Here is a 10,083-nt window from a genome sequence, read left to right on the forward strand (position 1 = left end):
ACAAGGGCAGATGACTTAGAAGCATCCCTTAGTTCCTTAAAGAATAACTCATCCGTGTCGTCATCCTGGCTGGGTGGCCTATAGTAGACTCCCACAACGACTACCCGCTTTATTTGTCTGTCCCTTAATCCTTACCCAGAGGCTCTCAACTGGGCCATCGCCGACTGCTAGCTCCATGCATGCCAGCCCCTCCACTACATACAATGCCACCCCGCCGCCTCGCCTGCCCTGCCTATCCCTCCTGAAGAGCCTGTAACCATCCATCACGGCACACCAGTCACAGGACTCACCCCACCAGGTTTCGCTTACGCCTATGATGTCATATCTCTGGGACTGGGCCAAGGCATCTAGCTCCTTTTGCTTGTTCCTCAGGCTGCGTGCATTTGTGTAGAAACACTTCAAGTGCGGTTCATTGTGCCCGTTGCCTCGTGGAGCAGCCTGAGGAATCTCACTAGCACGCAGCTCCTCGAACTTTGGTGTGCCATCCCGTCGCTCGTCGCTGACTAGCCAGGTATTGTCCCTTTCCCCCTTTCCAATCTAGTTTAAAGCTCTATCAATCAGCCCTGCTAGCTCCTGGGCAAAAACCCTTTTCCCCTTCTGAGAAAGGTGCATCCCATCGGATGTTGGTACACCTGGTGATGAATAGACTATCCCATGATCGAAAAACCCAAAGTTCCGCCAATGACACCAGCCTCGGAGCCACGTGTTGATCAGCTGGGTCTGCCTGTTCCCTTCACTGTTCTTCCCTGCTACCGGAAGGATCAAAGAGAACACCACCTAATCCTTCAACCAACCGCCCCAAGGCTCTGAAATCCCTTTTGATTCTCGAAAATCCTTGCCCATCTCACAACAGAGAAGCTCATAAACACCCTCTCTGCTGTGAAAGGTTCAGCTATATCATGAACTTAGCAGAATGTAACTAGTTACTGACTGTCGGCTGAGCACAAGAGCTGAGGGTGGATACACTCTGAGCCTCTTTCACTAGAGCTCAAGCCAGTATATTTGCCATGAAGATGGCTAAAACTAACACCTTTAAGCTTTCTCTTTGTGATGGGCTAGGGCTGTATATGTGTTCAGCTCACATTATGTGGTTGGAGCCAACATTTGCATATATCCCCAATGGGCAACCCCAGGAAGGACCTGGATCTCTGGGCATGCCTCAGACACAGCACTGAGCATTCACATTTCCATGTAAATAGGCTACTAACAGTTGAGGCAACTAGCAGTCAAGGCATGGAACAGTACTTTGGAACATTGGGACAGTATTGCAAATCTTTCTCTGGCTACCCCATAGTATCTAAAATTGGCAAAATCTAGCCTGAGGTTTTTGTCCAAGGTTTGATTTTCTCCCTAGTCTAACACAGCCTGGTTTGACAGAAATGGGTGAAGCCCTAGAGAACTGATCCTCAGTTCATTTTGTTTTTTCACCATCCTCATTTGCTTAAGCTCCAAGTCCTGTGCAAATACTGCCTGAAGTGCACCAGCCATTCTCCTTTTGAGAAAATACTTGCAACTTAATTTCACTTCTGTCCATTCTCAGGTTTCTGAACCCCATTCCTGGAGTCAGCAAAGACTTTATGGTATCTCTCTGGTTCTTCCAATACAGACCTTGTAATTCTGCTGCATTCCTCTTGTTCTCAGACTTTTTCCCAAGGGTCTCAAAAGTTAGTGGCTTTATAGGCTGTACTGGATCTGGCTGGGATGCAGTTAAATTTCTTCATAGCAGCCCGTATGGTGCTGTGTTTTGGATTTGTGACCAAAACAGTGTTGATAACACACCCATGTTTTGTCTATTGCTGAACAGTGCTTGCACAGTGTCAAGGCTTTCTCTTTTTCTCTTTCTGTCCCCCTCCAGCAAGTAGGCTGGAGGTGGGCAAGAAATTGGGAGGGGGCACAACCAGAACAGATGACCCAAGCTGACCAAAGGGATATTCCATGCCATATGATGTCATATTCAGCAGTAAAAATGGTGTAGTGGAAGAAGGGGTGGGTGTCTTCCGGGGTATTCATTGCTCAGAGACTGGCTAGGCATTGGTGTGCTTGTGGGAGGAGATGAATGATTGCCTTTGCATTGCTTGGTTTGTTGTTTTTTTTTTCATAGAATCATAGAATGTTTTGGGTTGGAAGGGACCTTAAAGATCATTTGGTTCCAACCCCCCCTGCCATGGTACAAGGTACACCTTCCACTAGGCCAGGTTGCTCAAAGCCCCATCCAACCTGGCCTTGAACACTTCCAGGGAGGGGGCATTCACAGCTTCTCTGAGCAACCTGTTCCAGTGCCTCACCACCTTCATCATAAAGCATTTATTCCTTATATCTAATCTAAATCTACCCTCTTTCAGTTTAAAGCCATGACCCCTTGTCCTATCACTACATGCTCTTGTAAAAAGTCCTTCTCCAGCTTTCTTATAGGCCCCCTTTGGGTACTGGAAGGCTGCTATAAGGTCTCCCCAGAGCCTTCTTTTCTCCAGGCTGAACAACCCCAACTCTCTCAGCCTGTCCTCATGGGAGAGGTGCTCCAGCCCACTGATCATCTTCGTGGCCCTCCTCTGGACTCACTCCAACAGGTCCATGTCCTTCTTATGTTGGGGGCCCCGGAGCTGAACGCAGTACTCCAGGTGGGGTCTCACGAGAGTGGAGTAGAAGGAGAGAATCACCTCCCTCGACCTGCTGGTCACGCTTCTTTTGATGCAGCCCAGGATACTGTCGGCTTTCTGGGCTGCAAGCTCACATTGACAGGTCATGTTGAGTTTCTCATCAACCAACACCCCCAAGTCCTTCTCCTCGGGGCTGCTCTGAATTCATTCTTCGCCCAGCCTGTATCTGTGCTTGGGATTGCCTCGGCCTATGTGCAGGACCTTGCACTTGGCCTTGTTGAACTTCATGAGGTTCGCACGGGCCTACCTCTCCAGCCTCTCAAGGTCCCTCTGGATGGCATCCCACCCTCCAGCACCACACAGCTTGGTGTCCTTGGCAAACTTGCTGAGGGTGCACTCAATCCCACTGTCCATGTCTCTGACAAAGATGTTAAACAGCGCTGGTCCCAATACCGACCCCTGAGGAATGCCACTCATCACTGGTCTCCACTTGGACATCGAGCCATTGAATGCAACTCTTTGAGTATGACCATCCAGCCAATTCCTTATCCACCGAGTGGTCCATTTGTCAAATCCATGTCTCTCCAATTCAGAGACAAGGATGTCATGCGGGACAGTGTCAAATGCTTTGCACAAGTCCAGGTAGATGCCATCTGTTGCTCTTCCCTTATCCACCAATGCTGTAACCCCGTCATAGAAGGCCACCTAATTTGTCAGGCACAATTTGCCCGGCACAATTTGCCCTTAGAGAAGCCATGTTGGCTATCTCTGATCACCTCCTTGTTTTCCATGTGCCTTAGCATAGTTTCCAGGAGGATCTGCTCCATGATCTTGCCAGGCACGGAGGTGAGGCTGACTGGCCTGTAGTTCCCCAGGTCTTCCTTTTTCCCCTTTTTAAAAATGGGGGTTATGTTTCCCCTTTTCCAGTCAGCGGGAGCTTCACCGGACTGCCATGACTTGTCAAATATGATGGATAGTGGCGTAGCAGCTTCATCTGCCAGTTCCCTCGGGACCTGCGGATGCATCTCATGAGGTCCCATGGACTTGTTCACCTTCAGGTTCCTTAGATGGTCTCAAACCTGATCTTCTCCTACAGTGGGTGGTTCATTCTCCCAGTCCCTGCCTTTACATTCTGTGACTTCGGTGGTGTGGCTAGAGCACTTGCCGGTGAAGACTGAGGCAAAAAAGTCATTGAGTACCTCAGCCTTCTCCATATCCTGGGTAACCAGGTCTCCCGTTTCCTTCCGGAGAGGGCCCACATTTTCCCTAGTCTTCCTTTTATCACTGACATACTTATAGAAGCTTTTCTTGTTGCCCTTGACATCCCTGACCACATTTAATTCTGTCAGGGCTTTAGCTTTCCTAACCTGATCCCTGGTTGCTCAGACAATTTCTTGTATTCCTCCCAGGCTACCTGTCCTTGCTTCCACCCTCTGTAGGCTTCCTTTTTGAATTTGAGTTTGTCCAGGAGCTCCTTGTTCATCCATGCAGGCCTCCTGGCATTTTTCATAGAATCACAGAATGGTTTGGGATGGAAGGGACCTTTAAAGGTCATCTAGTCCAACCCCCCTGCAATGGGCAGGGACATCTACAACTAGATCAGGTTGCTCAGAGCCCCATCCAGCCTGTCCTTGAATGTTTCCAAGGATGGGGCATCTACCACCTCTCTGGGCAACCTGTTCCAGTGTTTCACCACCCTCATTGTAAAAAATTTCTTCCTTATCTCTAGTCTGAATCTACCCTCTTTTAGTTTAAAAGCATTACCCCTTGTCCTGTCGCAGCAGGCCTTGCTAAAAAGACTATCCCCATGTTTCTTGTGGGCCCCCTTTAAGTACTGAAAGGCTGCAATAAGGTCTCCCCGCAGCCTTCTCTTCTCCAGGCTGAACAACCCCAGCTCTTTCAGCCTGTCCTCATAGCAGAGGTGCTCCATCCCTCTGATCATTTTTGTGGCCCTCCTCTGGACCCGCTCCAACAGGTCTATGTCCTTCTTGCACTGAGGACCTCAGAGCTGGACGCAGTACTCCAGGTGGGGTCTCACGAAAGCAGAGTAAAGGGGCAGAATCACCTCCCTCAACCTGCCGGCCACACTTCTTCTGATGCAGCCCAGGATATGGTTGGCTTTCTGGGCTGTGAGAGCACATTGCCGGCTCATGTCCAGCTTCTCATCTATCAGTACCCCCAAATCCTTCTCCTCAGGGCTGCTCTCAATCCCTTCATCCCCCAGCCTGTACTGATACTGGGGATTGCCCCAACCCAGGTACAGGACCTTGCTCTTGGCCTCGTTGAACCTCATGAGGTTCACACAGGCCCACCTCTCCAGCTTGTCCAGATCCCTCTGGATGGCATCCCATCCCTCAGGCATGTCAACCACACCACTCAGCTTGGTGTCATCTGCAAACTTGCTGAGGGTGCGCTCAGTCCTGCTATGTCATTGATGAAGGTATTGAACAGCACTGGCCCCAGTATGGACCCCTGAGGGACACCACTCGTCACTGTTCTCCATCTGGACATCGAGCCATTGACCACTACCCTCTGGATGCGACCATCCAGCCAGTTTGCTATCCACCGAGCAGTCTGCCCATTGAATCCATATCCTTCCAATTTAGAGAGAAGGATATTGTGGGGGAAGAAGGATATTGTGGGGGAAGAAGGATATTGTGTCATTTTGCCTGACTTCTTTGTTGGGATGCACCACTCCTGAGCTTGGAAGAGGTGCTTCTTGAATACTAACCAGCTTTCTTGGGCACCTCTTCCCTCCAGGGCTTTATCCCATGGTACTCTACCAAGCAGATCCCTGAAAAGGCCAAAGTCTGCTCTCCTGAAGTCCAGGGCAGTGAGCTTGCTGTGCGACCTCCTTGGTGCCCTAAGGATCTTTAACTCCACCATTTCATGGTCACTGCAGCCAAGACTGCCCTTGAGCTTCACATTCCCCACCAGCCCCACCTTGTTGGTGAGAACAATGCCCAGCATAGCACCTCTCCTCATTGGCTCCTCTGTCACTTGGAGAAGGAAGTTATCATCAATGCATTCCAGGAACCTCCTGGATTGCTTATGCCCCGCTGTGTTGTCCCTCCAGCAGATGTCGGGGTGGTTGAAGTCTCCCATGAGGCCCAGGGCTCATGAACATGAGGCTGCTTCTATCTGTCTATAGAGGGCCTCATCTGCATGGTCTTCCTGGTCAGGTGGCCTGTAGCAGACCCCCACTATAATGTCACCTGTCCCTGCCCTCCCTTTAATCCTGACCCATAAGCTTTCAGTCATCTCCTCATCCATCCCCAGGCAGAGCTCCATGCACTCCAGCTGGTCATTGACATAGAGGGTGACACCCCCTCCTCTTTCCCCTGGAAAAGGGGAAAGGTCCCCCCTCTCACATATTCTCACTCCTCTCTCCAGCTCTTTTCCCCTCTTTCCTTCACTTATTCAGCTGTCTTTATCTCAGCCAATGAGTTTTCTCACTTTTGCTTTTCCTATTCTCTCCTCCATCCTGCTGGGCGGGGGAATAAGCAAGTGGCTGTGTGGGTGGCTGGGGTCAACCCACCACATAGGCTCATATATCATAGGACTAATAGCAGCAAGAATGTTTACCTTGTATTTACAGTCTAGTGTGAGGATACTGGGGATCTTAAGAGAAACTTCTGCTTTTTCCCTCACAGCCGACAGGATCATTAGTGTTTATGTGTCCCTGCCTACATGCTTGCAAATTTTGTGTGTGTGTGTCCTTCTTCAGGTATGTGTCAGCTATGACCACACCTGATCATGTCACCTGTAGATTTTCACACTCTGACTTCTCCGAAGTCGTCGTCTTCCAAAAATGTGCCCACCAGTTTCCAGTTTAACCATGTCTGTCCCTCTGTGGCCATGAGTCCCCTCATGAAAGAGGAGAGACTGCTATTTCTGGTGACCCCACTGCAACTATGGGAGAAGTATGACCATCACCATCAGCAGTTCAACTCCTTCCACCACAGTTCTGCCTATGAGAGCAACAGTCTGCCACCTAGTCCTCTGAGTATATTAGAGGATGAGGAATATGGGGCAATGCAAGAGTATGAGTCAGCACAGGAGCCTCCAAAGAAATTCACCAACAGCCAGAGGGTAAAAAGAACAAAGCCCAATGGTCATATTTCCAGCAGAGTGGAAATAGACTCTGACACAAGTTCTGAGAGCAGTAGCTCTGAGAGTGAAATAGAAGATGAAAGAATAGGCGAAGATACACCTTTCCTGAGTATACAGTACCCCATGGCAACCAATCAAGAACCAGCCACTTCATACTGACTGGCTTAGAGCAGCAACTCACTTCACACAAGAAGAATTGCAACAAGGTTGTCTAGTGTAATAGCTAACCAAGACCCTATCACTGTATAAAACATAAACAAAATACATAGAGTCACTTGTAAAACTTTATTTTCTATAATGAAGTATTCCACCTTTAAATTAAACAACTTGTTTTATTTTAGCAATTCTGCTAATAGAAAACAGGAAAGGAAATAAAACTTTTATAAATTATGTGTTGTATTGGGTTCGCATGGCAAGGTTTTGGTAGCAGGGGGGCTTACAGGGGTGGCTTCTGTGAGAAGCTGCTGGAAGCTTCCCCTATGTCCGATAGAGTCAATGCCAGCCGGCTCCAAGACGGACCCGCCACTGGCCAAGGCTGAGCCAATCATCAATGGTGGTAGCACCTCTGCGATAACATATTTAAGAAGGGGGGGGGGGGGGGGGGAAATCTGCACAACTGCAGCCAGAGAGAGGAGTGAGAATATGTGAGAGGAACAACTATGCAGACACCAAGGTCAGTGAAGAAGGAGGGGGAGGAGGTGTTCCAGGCACCAGAGCAGAGATTCCCCTGCAGCCCCTGCAGAAGACCATGGTGAGGCAGGTTGTCCCCCTGCAGCCCATGGAGGTTAACGGTGGAGCAGATATCCACCTGCAGCCTGTGAAGGACCCCACACCGGAGCAGGTGGATGTGCCCAAAGGAGGCTGTGACCCCATGGGAAGCCCACGCTGGAGCAGGTTTGCTGGCAGGACTTGTGACCCCATGGGGGACCCACGCTGGAGCAGTCTCTTTCTGAAGGACTGCATCTCATGGAAAGAACCCACGCTGGAGCAGTTCATGAAGAACTGCATCCTGTGGGATGGACTCACGCTGGAGAAGTTCGTGGAGGACTGTCTCCCGTTCATAACGCTTTGTCTCTGCCGTTCCTTCCTCCTCACACTCTTCCCCTGCTCCAGTGTGGGGTCCCTCCCATGGGATACAGTCCTTCACAAACTGCTCCAGAGTGGGTACTTTACACAAGGTATAATCTATCAGGAACAGACTGCTCCAGTGTGGGTCTCCTATGGGCCACAGTTCCTGCCAGGAGCTTCTTTACGGGCTGCAGCTTCCTTTAGGGCATATCCACCTGCTCTAGCGTGGGGTTCTCCAAGGGCCGCAGTGTGGATATCAGCTCTGATGTGGTCCTCCTGGGCTGCAGGGAATACCTGCTTCACCATGGCCTTCTGCAGGGGCTGCAGGGGAATATCTGCTCTGGATCACCTCTTCCCCCTCCTTCACTGACCTTGGTGTCTGCAGGGTTGTTTTTCTCACATTTTTTTCTCACTCCTCTCTTTCACAGCTCCTGTGCAGTGTTTTTTTACCCTTTCTTAAATATGTTATCACAGAGGCACCACCAGCGCCACTGATGGGCTCAGCTTTGGCCAGTGGCAGGTCCGTTTTGGCTCTGACCAACATGGGGGCATGATCTCTTCTCACAGAAGCCATCCCTGCAGCCCCCAACGCTACCAAAACCTTGCCACGTAAACCAAATACAGTGGAACTGCTTCTGTATAGGAATTACTGAGTAAGCAGGGATTTGTCAGTCTGAAAAAAAGACAATGGAAGGTAGATATGGCAAAGTTCAATAAAATCATGAGTGGCTTGTAAATAAGGACTGTTCATTATCTCTTCCAATGCAAAAAATGAAGCTAGTGGGAGCTGTGTTGAAAAGAAACAAAAGGATGTGGTTTGTTATGCAACAGATAGTGGACTGGAGGAACTCTTTGACAGAAGAAGTTGTGGATTCTAAATGTTTTCATGGGTTCAAGGGGAGCTCAGACAAGGCCATGGAAAAGAAATCCACTGAGGATTACTAAATCAATAGCAATCACACATGGGTCAGGAAATCTCTGAGCTGAAAATAGGTGGAGGTTGGGAGAATATTAGGGGGCAGTAGCATGCATGTTTGCCTTGCTCTTACTCTACTACACCTATCTGCCACTTTTGGAGAGTGGGCAAGGTGGACAGCTGATCTGGCTTTCCTTATGTGGTATTAACATTAACATTAATATTTATATTTTTATTCAGATTCATATTCAAAGACATTTGTCATTGACAAGGCTTCAATAACAGGGGGAAAGGTAAGAGTGAGCAATAGAGAGCAGAATGCACCAAAGATGTGTCTTGAATGTCCTTTATATCTCCGCCAAGGGGTATTTTGAGCTCTTCTTTTTCTAAACATAGCATGGGTTCTCCAAGTGTGAGATATAGTCATAAAAATGAACAGAGGGCCCACTCTTCACCTTGAAAATTAGACCTGATTCTCCAAGCTCTTATGTCCAGGAGGTAACTTAGCACTAGTTTTAGTCTGAAGTTGGACTTTTAATATTAATGGCAGCTGCTGCTGAGTTTTCCCTTTGGAGTTGCAAGAGATTTCCCTCCACTGGATATGATGCCTTGGGAATTCAAGAGATTGGAACACTGGCAGAACTGTATAATAACTGCCCTAAATAAGACCAGCTCTTCTGATGATAGCTACAGAAGAGGTGACAAGGGTGTGATTGCAAGGTTGCATGCTTATCCACTGATAGGGAGTACGACAACTTAAAAATGGATTGAATCATTATCCTGGTAATGGCTAATTTGGAACCAAGCTTTAGAAGCCAAACATTGTGTGGGAGGAATTTTAACTTATCTTGCGCATAGCTGCTGACCACTGGGTGGTGTGTTCTCTGTGTGTACATATGCACACACATACACAGTCTCCCAATTAGCTGCAATTGTTTCCTGATGTTCAGTGCATACTCAATGACAGGAAAAGGAAAAAAAAATATACAACAAGGCACTGTAGGATCCTTGTTTTCCATAGCTAAACAGCTTGAGTGACAGACAGGTCAGACTACGTTACCCATTAAGCAGCTGCAAAATTGCCTGGATCCTCCCTTTGCAGCTCTTATACCTCCTTTTCTCTACCCTAGTCTCCTCCCAAATAAACAACCTATCAAAAATTACTTTTCCCCCACTGGGCCATTTTGCTACATCTGTACCCAAATGTTGTATTTCTGATACCAGTCCCTAGGCACTCTCAGCCTTATATGCTATTACTGCTATAGTTACCCATGCACTGCTGGCCTTGCAAGGTTTGACTCCCCAATGCTCCCTGTCAGGTGTCTGTGAAGTCTGTCCATCTCTCAAGTAGATCCCCCTTAACCACCTGTGCAATCCAGCCATTCCTCA

At 48.6% G+C, this 10,083-nt stretch overlaps 1 pseudogene; it reads left to right on the forward strand.

Annotated features, from left to right (window-relative positions):
- Nucleotides 1-6,959, forward strand: part of LOC104009958 (pro-neuregulin-1, membrane-bound isoform-like) — a 32,192-nt pseudogene extending 25,233 nt beyond the window's left edge.
- The last annotated feature ends 3,124 nt before the right edge of the window (nt 6,960-10,083 follow it).

Source organism: Nipponia nippon, unplaced genomic scaffold, assembly GCF_047370975.1.
Source record: "Nipponia nippon isolate SJK-2023a ecotype South Korea unplaced genomic scaffold, ASM4737097v1 scaffold_34, whole genome shotgun sequence".
Taxonomy (NCBI): domain Eukaryota; kingdom Metazoa; phylum Chordata; class Aves; order Pelecaniformes; family Threskiornithidae; genus Nipponia; species Nipponia nippon.